The sequence below is a fragment of the Bidens hawaiensis genome, unplaced genomic scaffold, assembly GCF_021521415.1.
Source record: "Bidens hawaiensis isolate Kalapana, Puna unplaced genomic scaffold, B.hawaiensis_p1.1 tig00419438_1, whole genome shotgun sequence".
Taxonomy (NCBI): Eukaryota; Viridiplantae; Streptophyta; class Magnoliopsida; order Asterales; family Asteraceae; genus Bidens; species Bidens hawaiensis.
Window position 1 is genome coordinate 284817 of NW_027504861.1, and position 20713 is coordinate 305529.

At 37.6% G+C, this 20713-nt stretch overlaps 1 pseudogene; it reads right to left on the reverse strand.

Annotated features, from left to right (window-relative positions):
- Positions 1-10259: 10259 nt before the first annotated feature.
- LOC143608838 (small nucleolar RNA R71) lies at positions 10260-10360 on the reverse strand (annotated as a pseudogene).
- Between the last annotated feature and the right edge of the window lie 10353 nt (positions 10361-20713).

Sequence of the window (20713 nt, forward strand, 5' to 3'; positions counted from 1 at the left end):
CATATTCAGGACATAACAGATAACATGAGGGTGGAGATACCATTGGACTAAAAGGTATATGTTGAACTAGACATGTTTAAGCAAAGAGTCGCTGCTGTTAGAAAATAGAAAAATTAACAGGGCAAGGAGGCTGGAGTGAAAGTAGAAAAATTTCAAGATATGCACTAAAAGGAGTATTCTTATGATCTTTGTAATTTTTATCTTTTTTTGTATTTTGTTTTATTTGTATAATTTGATAACTATGTAATTTGATTTGTAATGCCTTGAAGGCAGAATCTTGATTATGTGATGTAATGATTATTTGACTTTCATATGATTGGTGATATGTATTTTAACAAAAGTGTGAGTAATGCAGGTATATTTTGGTGCATATGAGCTTGTTCCAATCTCGCGGAGATTATTGGGTTAGAAAATTGCTAGGTAAGATTGGAATCTTCTCAACCTCCTCAGAAAATGGCTATGTATAGAACTTGAGCAAGCTTGGACATTCGAGCATGAAGTTTACTACCTCAAGCATGAAATCTTATACTTGTATGATTATCTTCTAGAATTCTTTTAAGTGTTGAAAGCTTTGAGCAATCTACAATTCGTCGAGCAAGAATGTTCTTCATCAAGCACAGTTTCTATCCGAGCAAACACTTGATCTATCCAGCTTAAACCAAGTTGTACGAGCACTTTGGTGGGTCAAGCATGGATACAATAAAGGATGATCTTAATATGTTCTAAGTAAAGCTTGGAGCATGGTTCAATCTCGGGAAAGTTTTAGTACCCCAGTATGCGGGAGTTGTTCATAATAAATCCTATGGATAGATTTATGAGGTCTAGAAGAATTTGTTTGCTCGTGGGACTTATTCGAGGACAGTTGGAATATGTCATAAAGATTGAAGTCTGCTGGAGTAGAATAGTTTCGAAGGAAAATATTCTAAATAAAGTTTGCTCGAGTACATGTTTCGAGCATACTTTGTATTACCAGGTCTGCTCGACAATGATAGGTATGGGTGCATAAACGATTAATGAGAGACTAAGAACTCAATTATGTAACCTGGTACGGCTGTCGTTGAATATCGAAACCCAAGACGTTCCATGCAAATTCTATAAAAACTTCCACTGTTCTTGAATGATTCATTCTAATATATTGGAATCTTTGAGTATTTTGTTAGTTTATTTATTCAGTCATATATCTAATCCAACTTCCAGATTATACTGATTCCGCCGGTATAATCAGAGGGTCTTCATATTCAGATCTCGTCTATGTGTTCTTGTCATTTGTTTTACGTGTGACACGAGATCCTGGTCCTGACAAGTGGTAACAGAGCTTTGTACGCTCTTTGAAGACCAGAGTGTGGAAGTTTGAATGAAAAATGTTCCTAATTTAAGATCTTGGAAGATTGGCAATGTGTTTAGGCCAATGATACACCCGTCGACCTCCGGTTGAGTTTTAGCGAATGATTGGTTTGTCAAACCCAAAAGTACCACTTATCATTATGTAACGCCTTAATTTCCGGTAAATGATTGTAAAGCATGTAAAGTATGTACATCTCTTGGGACTTATCCGGCATTCCTTGATGACCTTCTCATCTTTCCGGTACATTAAATTATTTAACTTTTCAATCTAAATTCTATTTATTTCTAATTGGAGGGTGCAGCTCCAACACCCCCATTTTTCTTTTTTCTATCCAAGATTAAGGTGTGAAATCCCAATTCAAGGTTAGTTTATCATCCCTACAAGTCTTTTAAACCTTAATTGGTCATTATAACTCGCTCATTGGTCGGAAATCGATTGTTATAGGCCTAACCGGTGGCTGCCCATTCAAGCATCTTTCGGGGCTTTTTTGGTTAAGGTTTTTACTCCATCATCTTCCTAGGTATGTCTTGTATATCATACTTTAGTATCATGAATTTTGGCATTCGTTAGATTGGTCAATTGTTGATGAAGTGAAAACTAGAATTCGGTTTACTAGTTTGTGAAGAATTGTGGTGTCTAGGGCGTTGTTTGAGAGAATTAACAACAAATTCGAATGTTGTAGCCTCGGTATTATTTGTTGGCTGTAAGAAACTGAATTTTTTGAAGTATTGAGGCTGAATTGGTTGTCGGTTACTCAATCGGGTCGGTACAATGCGAATTCGCATTGATTGAATAATTGGTGCGTTGTGCTTGTGAGTTACCGACCCATTGTGACATTTGAGCCAAAACAAGGTACACCTCAGTACGTATTTATCGATTAAGCAATTAAACGCTTTTTACGTAACGAACGAACGATTAACCGAACGGGTCGGGTTATGACCCATATATCCCGGGGGGCCATCTATAAGTGATATACGTTTAATATAAGCAAATATACTAGTATTATGGCCTTAGTTCGATAGCAAACAAGTTAAAAGAAAACATGCTCGTTTAACTACCCGCTATAGATTTAAACGCGAAAGATAGTAACAAACGAAGCATTGTATCATCCGTTAAGCCGAAAAAGACTTACCAAACATTTATTTGAAATGTTTTAAGCGATCCGTGAAAATATTTTTGATTTTTACAAACGTATAGTATGTTTTAATAAATTTACACAAAACTAGCCGAAAAACACTCGTTTTCGCACCGTTTATCGCACCCGATATGTTTTTTGCGCCAAAAACCGAACCCGATGTAAATTTAGAATTGGGCTTTCGTGTTTGGGCTTGAAAAATCAGATTTTTGGGCCAAAATGGGCCCAAGGGGAGCCCAAGAAGGGTCCGGCCGCCATTTTATTTATTTATTTTTATTATGAATTTTATATAACAAACTTAATATATAATAAACCTTAGATATTTTATGATCAGAAATTTCCAGAAAACTAACAAGTTATCTGCTGTTCTTCAGCTCAGCCCCAAAAACCCTAAGTAAGCTTGCTAAACTCATCATTTTTAACCAATTTTAAAGATGTTTAATAACATATAAACATGGTTTAGTTGCCAAAAATCATTCCTAACCATGTAAAAATCCTAAAAATGGTCCATAAACATGTTTTGATCATACACGTGGTAAGGAACCTAGTTTGATAGTTTTTTTTGGCCATTAACACGGATTAAAGGGTTGAAACAGCATTTTTACTGTTCAAAAGTTCGTTTTTACACCATAGCCGAAACCCTAAGTCAAGGGCTGTTATTTTAATGATTATTTTCTTGGTTAGTGATATAGGACTTGTATCTAGCTTGAATAGAAGTACAAGAGCTTGAAACCTTGATTAGAAAGGCGAAAACGAGCTAAACCCGCTAAGGTAATACCGAAACACTCGATTAGGGCTGTTTAGGTAAAGGTTATATGTGCATATTCTTAGGTCTTGAAATTTTGCAGGGACATCAAGGACCATATCATTGATTCCTTGTTCAAATTTGGTAATTTTTCGACCATCCAAGAATATTTGGCGAATTTATTGCCGAATTGGGACGTTCAATTGGGAAAAATAGTTAAATTGCTTGAAAAATTATGAAAATTTTTGGGAACTCAGGTTTGGTATATTTTGACCACATTTAAAATTTGGGAGCATTTGGAGAGGCCTAAGTAGGTTTTGTGCATTCGCGTTTATATGAATTTTTATAGTCGAATTTGGACGGAAAAGAATATTGGACAAGGTTGTTATATTTTAGAATTGACACAGATGCTTTTGGGATATATTTGAACATCTAGGAATTTTTGAAAATCGTTTGGGATAAACGGACGACTTTCAGGCTAAATATAGCTAATAAAATGAATTTTTATAAATTAATAAATCAATAATTAATTCCAGAAATATTTTTATAAAAATCTAAATATTTTATTTTGATAAGTGACTAAATTTACATAATTTAATGATTAACGTTTAATTAATTACGCTAATTTGAAGATTAAAAACTCAATTATGATAAAAACCGGCAAGTTCGGATTAACGAATCCGTTGGAAAATCAGAACACCAAGGTTGATCAAAAATCATATTTTTGGATTAAATAAGTAAAACTGAACCTTTTTATGAGAAATCTGGACAATTTGGATAGATTGTGCACGTTTCTCCTCAAATCAAACTGAATAAACGGAAACGGGCCCCATAGCGTATCCGGAACCCCAATATGTGATCTTTCTTTATAACTTAATCATTTTATTGACCAACACATTTACCCAAGCTTATTTCCCCATAATTGTTTTTTAAACGCGTAAACGAACAACTTGGCCCAGCTAGGAAATTGGGAAAACTGAGCCAAGTTCGGTTTTAAGTATTAGACATTGAACAACATCACAACCTAAGCCTATTAATACTTTCTGGGCGTTCCAGCTATACCCAGATTAGATATACAGCCCAGTTTAATATTAAGATTATAATAATATTAAAATATTAATATTATTATAATATTGATTATAGTAACTAGTGATAGCAAAACGAACAAACCACGAGCTGACCCAGTGCTGATTATCTACTAAACTGTGAGTTTCATGACCCCACTTCTGAACTGTTTTACGAACTTTTTAGGTGAAAAGCATGTTTGATTACATATACATACCAGAAACATGTATTGATGTGAATTATCTAAGTGCTAACACACAAAAGTCTCCACGATCACAGTGATTAACTTCGAGCCAGTGGCTTGTGAATAGTACTATTGGTTTCACAAACCTAAATGGAGCCAACATGTGTTGCTGAGAATTTATCCCGTTTGCACATGTCCATAAATACATAAACACGCTATGTAGTCTTAGACATAGCTACTTGGGGCATATTGTGGGCGGAATGGGGGCCACAGTGGTTGATTAGGCGTGGGAAATGGATGCACGCAGCACAAACAGTCAAGGCTTCACTGTAGCTTAGCATAATTACATCATTTACATACATATATACTTATATCATAATTACAAGTGTTAACTTGTGAATATTCATAACTGTTTTCTTGAAACTCGTGAAACTCACTAACTCTAGCAGTTGACCCATTTTAAACTGCTTTTCAGGTGTGCCTAAATCAGAATAACTTGGTGTTCTGTTACTTGTCCATGGTGTGGTTGATGCTATGTGAATAGAAGCAAGGGCGTTAGTAGTAAGATCATATAGTTTAACGAACTAGCTTTGTTTGTATCACCTAGACTGTAAAACAATGTAACGTATTATATTGTAAATCAGTTTGTAATGTTTCTTTATAAACAACATGCTTGATACCAGAGGTGTCTGTTACATTCCCGTTTTACACTTCCGCATTGTGCTAGTCGAGGTGTGACAGAAGTCGGTATCAGAGCCATTGGTTATAAAGAATTAGGTTATCCCTTAAGGTACCTAAAATATAACCGTAGGCTTGATTAACTCTGGGAAAATAATTAAATAATAATTTAATATAATATACTGATGGATGTCGGGATGAACTTGTAGGGCAAGTGAGTTATTGTAGTCCGGAACATAATAACAGACTTGCTTGTACGAGGGAGTTCGGGGAAAAATCGCGAAACGTGCCGATAGGTAAAACTGGCAACATATGTGTATAAAAAGTAATACTAAGTATGTGTGTGTATATATATATATATATATATATATATATATATATATATATATATATATATATGTAAAACACATACGTGCTTATCTGAAAAAAGGTCTACGAATACGTGTACGTACTACGGTAAATCTTATTATGAATATTATATTCATTTATATTTAATATTAATTCTAATTGTAATTAAAATTAAAATTTTAATAAAACTAATATTATATTTTAATATAATTAATATTAAATTTGGCTTAATTAATTAACTATCCAGACAATAGTTAACGCTATCAATAGATATTATTCTTATAACTAAGCTTTGTGAAGAGGTAAGGCAAGGAATAACGACTACCTACCGGAAGAAGAACTGGTAATATCTGTAGAGTAGGAGGATTCAGAGGAGGACCCAGAGGAGGATCCAGAAGAGGATTCGGAGGAAGATCCGGAGGAGGATGATGAAGAGATTGAAAAGGAAGTGATTTGAAGAAAGCTACCCAGAAATGTGCCTGACCTGTCCGGCTACAGATGCGATAGTTATCCACCCAGGTCACCATACAGAGGTCAGAACGAAGTTACCAGTCAGTATCGTTCACCTGTTAGAGTAAGAAGATCACCTACTCCACTTGTCCACCTGTCCCCGACAACTTCAGCTACAACACGACTCCGACAGACTGCTCATTATTAGGGGAACCCCGATTGACCCTACCTCAATTCCATTTAGATCTACCCATTATCGGGAAGAGGCTTCAAGTCCTAGAGCATATACTTCATCTTCTCGATAGTTCAGTATACTACCTCTAACCCCGACCTTCCAAACATAGAAAACAACTCTTGGATGGTTGTCCTGACTGACCGTGTGATAGACCACTCGATAGCCATAGCTAACATTAACCAGGGGAGGAGTGACGTGACCCAGTGCTTACTGACATTGCAGCAGATAGTACTGAACTTACAACAGTCAGATGCTTACCACCACTGGTGCTTGGATAGGGTGACAGTCCGATTGTGGAGCTGTTACTGGGTGATTACGGTGTTGTTGTTTTTATGTTTATGGTTAGTCCATCGTTTGTATGGATAGATGCAGGGTGTTACAGATCTGTGTACGTGGTCTTTTGACACTCTATGTATGTATATAGTAGTATGTTATGCTAATATGGGGCATGATTTTGTATATTATTACAAGTAATGACCCTTACAGGGTTAAGTCTAGTAGTCATCTAGTGACAGATTTTGATATATACATGCAAGCACTGGCCTTTATCAGGCTAAGTCTATGTACCTTTTGTTATCAATGTACAGAGCAGTTTGTGAAATACCAGTGTGTTGTCTGATTTACTTGTACAACATTTATTGTGATTTTTGTTACAATGTGTTATATACTAGAATTAGTATTAATTAGCTTATATGTGATTATCATTATAGCATGGCCCCAAAGAAAGCAACCCCTATGACTGAAGCAGAAATAGCCGAGATGATTGCTCGGCAAATGCATGCAGCGATTCCACTTATTGTAACAGAAGTAACTGCCGGTGTAAACGCTAATATGCAAACATACCAACAGCCGATCAATAATGCTCCCCCAACTTACACTGAAACTGCCAAAACTAATAATCCCCCGTCTAATACAAACGCCCCTCCCAATGCAAATAATCCCCCACCTGATACAAATAATGTCAACAACAATAATCCTCCACCGAACCCAAACAATAATTATAACAATCCTAATCCCCCTTGTACAGAATACTCAATTAAAAACTTCATGGCCTGTAAACCGATTGAATTCAAAGATATTGAAGGGCCAAATGGGTTGATTAAATGGATTGAGAAGATTGAATTTGTTCTCAATATTAGCAGTTGTCCACCCGAGAGCTTTGTCAAGTATGTTGCCTCTACTTTTGCGGATCACGCTTTGATGTGGTGGAACACTACAGTGCAAAAAAAGGTCATGATACAGTTAATCACATGATTTGGGCTGAACTCAAAACATTGATGCTGGAACATTTCTACCCAGAGAATGAAATTTAGAGGTTAGAACACGAACTGTGCAACCTGGAAATGAAAGGGGCGTTACCAACCGCTTCAATGAACTGGCTCGCTTAGTACCATGGTTAGTAACTCCTGAAGACAAACGAATTGAACGTTATATTTGGGGTTTAGCCCCAGAAGTGAGGAGTTTGGTGAACTCTATTGGTCATACATCGTTTGAGAATGCCGTGACTCAAGCCGAAATTGTAACTTTTGACTTGGTGAGAAGTAGAATATTGAGAATGGCCAGGGAATCATCAGGTATAAAGCGAACCAATTATGGATCGGGATCATGACGGGTGGATTGTAGAGCCACCCTTAATTGTAGTAATTCTAAACAAAACATGAGCGTTTACGTGTTATTTCAAGGATTTAGGTTACTACCGTAAATGGTGCGTGTTTGCAGGTACAGGTGCTAAAAATGGTGATTCAAGTGAACTATGATGGAGAGGAGCAAAGGATTTGAGAGTTGGTGAATGCAGTCAACAAGTCAAAGAAGAATAAGGATTTTGGAGCTGAAGCTACCATAGCTTACGGTAGCCACCGTAAGCTACGGTAGGGTTCCAACGTAGAAGACTGGCGTAAACAGATCGAGCTTGGCGTAGTGGTTTTCAAAGCTACCGTAAGCTATGGTGGCCACCGTAGCTTACGGTGGACTCTGAAGCTGGTGGCGGTTACAACTCGAGTTTTATGTTATAATGACTTTTGGAGATCCATTCTTGATTATTCCGTTTTGCGACAATTGTTGGGGTGTTTTTGGGGCTTGAGAACATGTTTTTGAGGGTTTTGAATCAAGGATTAACATCAAAATCTTGGATTGCTTCGGATTAAATTTGTTATGATGATTTCAATTATGTGTGGCTAAAACTTCTAGTATTTCTCTTGGTTGTAAGGTTATTGCAATACTCTTTTCATTTATTGTTCGTGCACTTGGATTGATTATCGAATCGTTTAGATTAATATAATCACATTGTTTGTTTGATTGTTTGTAATTTGTCCATATCGTTTAACCTAATTTCATTCTATACATTCTTGGTGTTGTTGACAATCGACATTTAGTAGAAGAAATAGAGTTAAGATTATATTGATTGATTATTCAAGTCACGACCTCGCGTTATAGGAATCCGAGTACTTAGTTCTTGATTAATCATAAACAATTACATTTATACGAAATCAAGATATTATGATTTATCCATTGAACTTAAACAAAAGAGTTGCGTAATAACTGAACTCCAAGAGGAATGCTCATTTAATCAATTGTTTACAACCTTCGTTTAGTTTATCTAGTTTATAAAATCTAATCAAAAACCACTTTGAAAATTACTTTCTGTCATTTACGTTTATAATAGCTAATTGTTGAGCTACTCTATTAACACATATTCCACAAACTCTTCGTGTTCGACACCCACTTACCGCTATCTAGTTAGATGTAATTGGTTTATTTTTATGCGAGTCTTCGACCTCGTGTGAACTTTTGGCGCCGTTGCCGGGGAGTAGTGCGCAACGTGCGTTATTTTTGTAGTTTTTATTTAAATTGTTATTGTCAGTTTTACGCGGGTTGTGTTAGTGTGCAGGTGCTTACAGGTATCTGCATACAAGACGCTCTCGATCTTCATCACCATTAGCGTTTGATCCTGAAATCGAGACAACCTTTCGTCAGAACCGGATTCTCCAAAGGGAAAACAAGGTTATTTGGTCTCCAAGTACAAAAAGTCGAACAACTGACACAACAATCATGGTTTCAGAACAAACTGTCCCGCCAATGCCACCATCCATAAATTCTGAAAACCCATCATCCACTGAACCCATTACTACCAAAACCTCTACAAATGTACCAACTTCAACCGTGTTTAGTTTTCAATCACCACCAAACCTTCCACCCTTGACCACTTTCATGCCTATGCAATGACAATCATCAAACTCACCACAACAATCATCTTTCCAATCTCAACAAATCCACGTTATCAACAACCATACACCTTTACCCAAGACCCACCCATAACTCATATTCCATCGGGTCAAAGATCGGGCCCGCAATTGTTTGGGGGGCCACGGTATGGTGATGATAATGAAGGGTATGAAGAGTTTGAAGAAGGATATGCAAGTGGGGTTGATGGGAATCAGTTGAGAATTCAAGGGCAGTTTGGGTATGGATCCGACTTTCAACCGCAACAACAAGTGCAACACTGGGGTGGACCACGTGTCAATCAAATACAACAACCACAACCATTGCAACAAGTTCCACAACAACCGCAATTTCAACAACCTCAATTTCAACAACCAAATCCCCAACCGCAAGTTCAACAAAATGTGCAACAAAGGCCCGTTTACCGACAAATGGGTCAACCAAGAGTACCATTAGGGGTACCAAGAAGACATGCAAGGGAAATGGTTAGGGGGATAGAGGCTTATTTTCGACTAATCATCACTAATAACCCATCTCCGGTGGTTATTCCTCAAAACCACCAACGAAGAACATTTGAAGTGAGAACCAATGCGCTCCAAAGTTTACCAAAAAGTACAAGAGTCTCGCAACGGAAGAACCCTATTTTCACTTGGAGGCATATGATTCTATTTGCAACACGATTGGGGGTCAAGGTTTTACACCGGATGAAGTTAAGTTGGTGTTATTTCAATTTTTGTTGGATGATAAGGCGAAGAGATGGTTTACACATTGCCATCCGCATCGATTTACACTTGGGCTGAAATGTATCAAAGGTTTTTGGAAGAGTTTTATACGGCCCAAAAGACTAATGATGCGAGACGAAGTTTGAGGTCTTTCCAACAACAATCGGGTGAAATGTTTCATGAAGCATTCGAGAGGTTCAACATGATGATCAAGAATTGTCCTCATCATGGTATTGCTCTTTGGGAGTTGTTGAATGCTTTTCATGATGGGTTGAATGCGGAAGATGAAAGGGATTTGATGTCAATCACAAACGGTACGTTCGGTACCAATTATGAACAAGACGATTGGGCATTCTTGGAACAAATGTCGGTCACATCAAAGAGAAAGGCTCAAACTACAAGAAGAGCAAGGCTGACAATTGGAAGACCGCAAGTTCATGCCGTGGAAGATGTGGTCGTACAAACTACTAATCAAAGAATTGATTTTTGTACCAATTGTAATGAGTTGGGTCATGGGGCTGATGTGTGTACGATAGGGCAAGCATAAGTTGAAGAGGTGAATGCACTTCAAGGTCAAGGGGGTGGTAATCGGAATTTCAATATGAACTCAAACACTTACCACCTCGGGTTGAGAAATCATCCCAATTTTAGATATGGAAATCAAGCAACTCAACTCAATCCAAATTTCCAAGGGACTTCTCAAACCACCTTTATCCCCTGTCAACAATACTTCAACCAAGGAAATCAAGGTCAATTTCAAGGAACAGGTGGTAATCAAGGTGGGTCTTCGGGTCAAGGTTCAACAAGTGGGAATGAAGTGATGGACATGTTAAAGTCGATGCAGCAAGAGATTCAAATGAGGAATCAGTTGGATGAAGCTCGGGTACAAAAGGATGAAATTCGTGACAAGGCCATTCAATCATTAACAACTCAAATAGGCCAACTTGCAACCGACGTATCCAATTTGAAGAAGAACAAAGGTCAACTCCTGAGTGACACCAAGGTGAACCCTACTCACACTACTTCTCGCAATGTGCCGATTCATCAGGTAAGTGTTTTAAGAAGTGGTAAAGAGTTTAAAATCAATACTACACTAGAATTAGTTGAAGGTGTGGTAGAGGATGTGACGGGGGTAGAAAGTAAAGATGAATAATACTCACCCATTCAACCCCCTAAACTATCCACATTTTCAAACAAAGATTCGGATCAAAATGAACTTTTAAACGATAAAAGTAAAGAAGTGGGAGAGGTTCCAATTCCATTTCCTTCGGCTTTGATCGATCCGGGTAAGAAAAACATGATTTTAAAACGGGGTCCTCAAAAAGAGGAGATGTGGGAGGTAATTAAAGAGGTTAAAGTTAATCGTCCTTTACTTGAGGAAATAAAACAAGTACCCGCATATGCAAAATTTTTAAAAGAATTGTGTACTCAGAAAAGACAACAAAAAGTTCCTAAACGAGTTGATTTAACTAAACAAGTGAGTTCAATTCTAAAGGGTGATCTTCTACCTAAGCTTCAAGACCCGGGAGAGCCCTTGATTAACATTCAAGTGGGTGACTTTCAAATGTCACGGGCACTATTGGATCTTGGAGCGGATGTGAGTATCCTATCGGGGGGTTTGTATGAACAATACGATTTTGGTCCACTTAAACGAGTTGAGACCACAGTAGTATTGGCTGATTTGTCACACAAACTTCCTCGAGGGATCGTGTGGGACGTTATTGTTAAAGTAGAGGAATTTTATTATCCTGTTGACTTTTTGGTTCTAGATTACTCGTCGGTTGACCCAACACAACAACAAAATGTTATATTGGGTCGGCCATTTTTAAATACTGCACACGCTATTATTGACTACCGGTTTGGTACAGTTGACATGGCCTTTGGAAATAGAAAAATGCGTTTAAATGTGTTTACTAATGTCGCTAATTCATTGGCTAGTGAAAAATGTTTTATGGCAGATATCATAGATGGGTGTGTACCACACGAGTATGAGGAAGGTATGTTGGATGTTTGTGTTTGTGATGATTCTGAACAGGTTCACATATGTGCATTGGAGTTAGAGGAAAAGAAGCAAGAGGTATTGGCATTGCAAGATGGAAGACCACCGTGGACTCATCAGGTTGAGAGTCTACCAACAGAAATCAATTCGGATACTAAACCCTCGTCGATTTGTCCTCCCAAGGTAGAATTGAAAGAATTGCCATGTCATCTCAAGTATGCGTTCTTGGGAGAAGGTGAGACGTTGCCGGTTATCATTGCCTCTAACTTGGATGAGGCTCAAGAAGAAGGATTGTTGGAAGTTTTGAAAGCTCACAAGGCGGCGATTGGGTGGACAAATGACGATTTGAAGGGTATTAGTCCATCTATTTTCATGCGCAAAATCATCACCACGGACGATGCAAAGCCTAGTCGAGAAACTCAAAGGAGGTTGAATCCCAATTTGAGAGAGGTGGTGAAAAAGGAAGTCATCAAATGGTTGGATGCGGGAATTATCTATCCAATTTCAGACAGTGCATGGGTAAGTCCAACACAGGTAGTTCCAAAGAAAGCCGGCATCCAGGTAATTAAAGATGAAAGTGGTGAACAAATCGCCACTCGACCGGTAACCGGGTGGCGAGTGTGCATTGATTATAGGAAGTTAAATGCGGCTACTTCAAAAGACCATTTTCCATTACCTTTTATTGACCAAATTATTGAAAATTTGTCGGGTCAAAAATTTTATTGTTTTTTGGATGGGTACACGGGATATAATCAAATTGCAATCCATCCCGACGACCAACACAAAACCACATTCACATGTCCATATGGCACTTTTGCCTTTAGGCGAATGCCATTTGAATTGTGTAACGCCCCGGCCACATTTCAACGATGTATGATGAGTATATTCTCGGACATGGTTGGGGATTCACTTGAGGTATTTATGGATGACTTTTATATTTTTGGGTCAACTTTTGAAAGATGTCTTGATGAATTGGAAAATGTTTTAAAAGGTTGTGTCGAGACTAATTTGGTTTTAAGTTGGGAGAAAAATCATTTCATGGTACAAGAGGGTATTGTGCTGTGTCATGTAGTTTCAAGTCGGGGAATGGAGGTGGATAAAGCAAAAATTAAGGTTATTTCTTCATTACCACCACCAAAAAATGTAAAAGGGGTAAGGTCGTTTTTAGGGCATGCCGGGTTTTACCGGCGGTTTATTAAGTGTTTTAGTGTGATTACTAAACCTTTATGCAATTTGTTGCTAAAAGATGTTGCATTTAATTTTACTAATGATTATTTTCAAGCATTTGATGTTTTGAAGGAAAAGCTAGTGCAAGCGCCGATATTGCAACCGCCGGATTGTACAAAGCCTTTTGAGATTATGTGTGATGCAAGTGTCACCACGATTGGAGCAGTTTTGGGTCAAAGATTTGATAAGAAGCCGGTGGTGATTTACTATGCAAGCAAAACGTTATCCGAGGCACAATTAAATTACACAACTACTGAAAAATAATTACTTGCGGTGGTGTACGCCTTGGATAAGTTTCGGTCATACATATGGGGAAGTAAGGTTGTGGTCTATTCGGATCATAATGCGGTTCGTTACCTCATGGAGAAGAAATATGCAAAACCCCGTTTGATTCGTTGGGTCTTATTGTTACAAGAGTTCGATTTGGAGGTCCGAGATAAGAAGGGGTGTGAAAATGTGGTGACGGACCACTTATCGAGGATTCCTTTGGAAGGTGTGGATGATTCACATGAATCAATGAGAGATTTCTGGATGAACAATTGTTATCCGTTTCCACTACACCATGGTATGCTCATTTTGTCAATTATCGGGCCACGGGTGAAATGCCGAAACATTGGTCTAAGAAAAGGAGGCAACAATTTCTATCCCAAGTCAAGCAATATATTTGGGATGAGCCCGATTTGTTTAAAATTGGTGCCGATCAAATTATTAGACGTTGTATACCCGAATCGGAAGTTCAAGAGATTTTGGCACATGCTTATTCATCTGCTTGTGGTGGTCATTTTAGTGGGCAAAAGACGGGTTTTCGAGTTCTGACATGTGGGTTTTATTGGCCCACAATCTTTAAAGATGCAAGTGAATATGCTCGCCATTGTTTGAATTGTCAAAAGATGGGTGGAATTTCAAAACGGGATGAGATGCCCTTGCAACCAATTTTGGTGGTTGACATTTTTGACGTATTGGGAATTGACTTTATGGGCCCATTTCCAAATTCTTATGGGTATTTATACATATTGGTGGCGATGGATTATGTTTCAAAGTGGGTTGAGGCCATAGCAACAAGGACTAATGATCACACCGTGGTATGTAAGTTTGTTCAATCCAGTATTTTTGCAAGATTTGGAATTCCGAGAGTGATTATAAGTGATGGTGGAACACATTTCAAGAATTTCAATTTCGGGAAATTGTTGAAGCGGTATAATGTGAATCATCGAATTGCTACTCCGTATCACCCGCAAACAATGGACAAGTTGAAGTCTCCAACCAACAAATTAAAGAAATATTGATGAAGACGGTAAGGGTTGATAGGAAGGATTGGTCAGTAAAGTTGGATGATGCATTATGGGCGTATCGAACTGCTTATAAAACACCCATAGGAACGACTCCTTACCTGTTGGTTTATGGGAAAGGATGCCATTTGCCTATGGAGTTGGCTCACCGGGAATTATGGACCATTAAGAGTGTGAACATGGATTATAATGAAGCCGGTGGATTGAAAAAGTTGAAGTTGGCCGAATTGGAATAGATAAGGGATGAAGCTTTTGATTGTGCATCGGCATAAAAAGATAAGTTGAAAAAGGTTCATGATGCCAAGTTGAGGAAGCGGGTTTTTGAAGAAGGGCAAAAGGTTTAGTTATATAATTCACGGCTCAAGCTTTTTCCTGGAAAGTTGAAAAGCAAATTGATGGGCCCGTATGTTATAACAAGAGTGGGCAAGTTTGGTGATGTGGAAATTGAAGACTTGCGCAATCAAGAAAGACAAACTGTGAACGGACACCGACTTAAACCATACTTGGAGGGTAAGGATATCAACATGTTTGAAGTGGACAAGGTAGGCTACCTGTTGCGGTCGCCTGAGGAAATAACCAATTAAACGGTCCAGGTTTGTTGTATAATCTAGTTTAGTTTTTGTTCAAATTTGGTCTTAAAAATTACCTTTCTCATTATTAGGTTGTCCAAATAAAAGTGGGGAATTTTCGGAAATCTCTTCACCGTGTTGAGGACAACTCGGGTTTTTCATGGGGGGTAGGGTAATTTTTAGTTTTTGTTTGTAAATAATTTTATTTAGTTTTTAATGATTTTGGCTTTACTTAAAACAATATATATATATATGTGTATATATATATGTATATATATATATATATATATATATATTTCCCATCAGATTCCACCGTAGCCTACGGTGGACTTGATATCGCTACGCTGGCCTCTTTCTGTTTATGCCAGCATCTTACGCCAAGGAACCTACCGTAAGCTACGGTAGCCACCGTAGCTTACGGTGGACTGTGAATGGGCGACGCAGGTACAGCAGCAACATAAAAAATAATAAAATAAAAGTTTTAATAAGATCCGAAAATCCCCATCCACATCTTCCACTTACCTTCTTCTTCATACTTTCATTCATCCATCATCTTCCTAACATCCTTCTCTACCAAACCCTAATCCCCAATTCATAACTTCTTCAAATCTTAACCAAAATCAACGATTTTTGGGTCTAAAATGACTAGATTTTCGCAAGGAATCACATTCTTTGCTTGGTTTTCATCAATCTTAACTTTTTGGGGTTCGATTTTGGACGTTTTTATTCCGAAAATTTTGAACAACAAGTGGGTTTTGCAAGTGACTAGTGATTAGAGTGATTAGAGGGTTTAATTCGGCTTAAAGGTATGTTTCTCTTCACTCGTTTTCTACAAAACTCATTAGTTAAGATTACATGTTGTACATTGCTTACACTTGCTTATTGAATGTAAGAAAGTTTGATGATAGTTTGAAATTGTGTTATGGTTGTGAATATGGTATGGAAAATTAATGTTTTGACAAAAGTTGAAGACGGATTATGTCTATGTTTAAACGAAATGCTATCAAAATTTTGTGAAAAATGGTTTATGACTTTCATATATTCATAACCGTAGAAACAAGCAAGTGTGGGAATGTATATAGCGATGAATACTAACTTGGTAAAATGTTTGTCAATGTTTAGATGGGACGTTCTGCTAAGGATAAAGGAAAAGGGATTGCGGGTTCATCTAGCAACTCTGCCGCCGAACAAGCAAAAACGCGGAGGTTAGAACAACAACAAGAATGGGAAGAAGAGGTGGAGTATGTTAAACCAAATTGGACTCATGGACCACTAACAGATCATGATTTGAGATGGCAACCAGAGTTGTTTCACGAGAAAATGAATACATTGACAAAGAAGTACGACGCATTTATTTGTGAGAAAGTGGTCCCGGAACGTGAGTTTGGTCCGTTTGATGTTTTTGATCGATTCAAGGCATTGTGTTGGGAAGCAGCCCTCAAGTGTTATGATCGAAACGAGAAGTATGTTTTCATTCATGAAATTGAAGAATGGATGGAAACTTTGAGATGTCCTTCGTTTAATAAACCCTCGCGGATGAAGCTCGTAGGAACTGTTTACAACATTGAGGTCACTATGTCATTTGAAACATTGAGTCAAATTGGACGACTTGACATTAAGCCTCAAAGAAACTACGTGTATCCAGATTTGAATGACTTGTATTATCAACCCGCCAGGCATCCAATGTGGAGAATGATGTTGGAAGCATTGTTTTTACCTGGCACTTATGATGGGAATTTATTGAGGAAGAATTTAAAGATTGAGCCAAAGATGTTGCTTAACATTTGTTTACACAATTTCATGCAAATAAGAGGGGATATGCAAGAAGTTCGGTATCCCGATGTCCTGATTCTATACTCTTTGATGCATGGAGGACCACTTGTTTCGTTCCGGTATCTAGTACTTAACAATATTTAGATAAGTCGGAATAATGTGAGTAGGAAGATTATTTCACATTATCGGTTGATTACCACGTTGTTGATGCGGTTTGGTGTTATTGGAGATAATGATATTGGAGTTTGGAAGAAAAACGGGTCGTTTGATGTGATGAAACTAGGGGTTGGTTAGGAATACCGAGCGAGTGATAGGTATCATCTGTTGAAAAGTGAGGGACAGAGATGTAGGGCATTGAAGGTGGATGCTAGACCTTTGGAACCGGGGGAATAAGATGAAAGTGAGAGTGATGATGAAGAGGGAGAGAGTGGAGAGGATGCTTATTTTGATGAACCGGGTGAGCGGGTTGCGATGGAAAGTGAAGGAGTAGGTGGTAGTTCAAGTGCGCAAGGACGGGGACGGGGAAGTTTCTTACCATTTGATTATTTGAGGCAAACATTTGACCCAAATTGGGCGCACCATGGTAGCATGCAGGATGTAATATTCAACACCAGGCCAGCACACTACTATAATTGGGCCGAGACAACTCAGACATTGTTTGATCACCAAACATTCATGGGCGCTAGCATGGAGCGCGCTCAAAATAAAATGTATGATCACCAAGAAGTGTGGAACCGGACCCACGCTTATGCTGAACAAAGAGAAATCAACCATCGGTATGAGGATGACGGTTAGAGACAAATGCACGCCGCATGGCATTCGGGGCAACCGTTGGTGGCTGACCCATCGATCGTTGACTACACCACATTGCCACCATACGACGGTACGGTGAATTATCCCATGCCACCGTTGCATCATTCAGAATGGTTGGATCCACGACAAACTCAAGGTTCAGGACAAGCTCAAGGGGAAGGTCAAGCTGGTGGAGAGGATCAGGGGGCGTTAGGTTTTGGCGAATTCACGGACGTGATGACGTCCATTTTTAGACCACCTCAACCACATTACTATTGAGCTGCGTCGGTAGCAAATTAGGTGTTCCCTTGTACATTTTTGTATCTTATTTTTTCTGTTTATGTTTGGGTTTTGGGAGGTTGGGTGGAGTAATGACAAGTTGGAATTTAAGGTTCGTACTCGTGGTGGTGTTGTGTTATCCTAAATACCCTACATTGAGGACAATGTATCTCAAGTGCGGGAATGAGGGATGAAAATAAAAAAAAAGGAGGAAAAATTAAAAATAATAATAATAATAAAGAAAATATAAAAAAAATTAGAAAGAAAACACACCGGGAAGTGGTGAGATAGTAGGGGTAAAGTTTTGATCCCTTTTCATGGTCATATTTCCCTCAAAGTCAAGTTTACTTAGTTGTTTTGAAAGAAAAAAAGAAATGAGGTTGAGAAGCATTTTAGTCAAGGTTAGCGTGCTTTCGATATAATACATGCATAACATATCCATAATCACTTGAGTATTCGAAAACAGGAAAACGGTGACGGATTAGGTATTCTCCGTTAGAACTTGTGCTATCAATGCATTTCGATACCTTAGCTTGACATAAGTGCAAAGGGGATAGAGGCAATTAGGTTTAAGCCTCGTCTGGATGAGTGCGAGTGTGGGTTTTGGGGGTTGGGCCTCATACATTACACATATGAGGGAGGGCAATGAGAGGGGCGGGGGGTTGGTTCCTGTAGTAAACTTATTTGGACCTTATTTTTCTTATTTGATTAACCCCGATGCATGTTGTGAGACGATCCGGCTTAATAGGTTTTTCTTTGTTATTGTATTTGTGTTACTATTAATCAGTAGAGAGTGATGAAACTCATTTTTGTGTACAAGTATTTGTTATTATTGTTCGAAAAAAAAATGATGAAATATATATATATATATATATATATATATATATATATATATATATATATATATAGGATTCGGATTCAATAACCCAAGTAATGTAAGATCTCGAATCCCGGGAATCCTACAGTTTGTAACCATATTCAAAAATTCTCAAAAATTTAAAACCAAACATGTTCATCTTATTAAAATCAGTTCAGAGTAATCAACAGCGGAATAAATAACATCAAAATTCCCAAAAACCAGGAAAAGTACCCAAAACCAAAATTTAAATGCTTATAGTAATAAATTAAAAGAAACAGTTTGCGTTATTAATTCTTCGACTAGATATTCCTTCAACCTCCCGAGTAGCATCCAGCACGTCCAAGCGGTAGCATCCACTTCCAAACCTGAAACTCATACTAACATACACACAAAGTCAGCTTGAGCTGAGTGAGTTAAAGTTTTAATAATAGACATTTAAATAAATCATTCTAAGGGGTTAACTATAAAAACGGGACTAAAAACATTCCAAGAGTTTAAATATAAAAACGGGATTATAAAACATTCTAAGAGTTTAAATATAAAAATGGGATTATAAAACATTCCCAGAGTTTAAATATAAAAACACTATAAAACATTCCAAGAGTTTAAATATAAAAACGGGATTATAAAACATTCCCAGATTTTAAATATAAAAACAGGATTATAAAACATTCTAAGAGTTTAAATATAAAAATGGGAATTATAAAACATCCTCAGAGTTTAACTATAAAAATGGTATTATAAAACATTCCCAGAGTTTAAATATAAAAACGGGATTATAAAACATTCTAAGAGTTTAAATATAAAAATGGGGTTATAAAACATTTCCAGAGTTTAAATATAAAAACGGGACTATAAAACATTCTAAGAGTTTAAATAAAAAAACGGGATACGAACAGTTAGGCCATCATCAACACTAAGTATTCATACTTAGACATCTATATACATCCATATATTTATATCCCTTTAAATACCATCCAATTAAATAATAACATCAGGGTCGAGCACACGTACAACCCAAACACGTAACATCTCATCTAAGTAACAACATCAGGGTCGAGCACACGCACAACCCAAACACGTATAGTTTGGCCCGGCCAAGATCACCATCCATCCGTATGCAAACACAAAGTAGGCGTAAACAACATCAGTAGTCGAAACGACTACAACATCGCCAAATATAGGCCAAACAATAATTCAGATATATATATATATATATACATACTATAACATTCCAAGGCCAACTATATATTAGCAAGCCTATATAAAATAGTTTAAACGTTTCATCAGGAAAAATCGTAGGAATTAATAGTAGGCCTAATAGCAACCTCGAGCCTAGACCACAAGTAATATTTATAACCTTAAGGAATATAAGACCATATATATATATATAAAATCCACGTATAACATCAGGGTCGAGCAAACGTACAACACAAACACGTAACATCAGTGCATGCAAACACAAAGTAGGCATACACAACATCAGTAGTCGAAACGACTACAACATCGCCAGATATAGGCCAAGCAATAATGTATATACATATATATGTGTATATATATATTTAACATCCCAAGGCCTACCATATGCTAGCAAGCCTATATAAATTCGTTTAAAACATTTCATCATGTAAGAAAACACTTAGGTGTGCTTGCTAGCCCAAAAGTAAAAAGAGTAAAAAGGGCATCATGAACTCACCTGGAATCAATCGAACACCTGCAACGAGCTAGGAAATCCCTAAGTGCACAATCACAAGCTAGGGCCTGTAAATTATACACAACACGTTACTAAACTAGACCGTA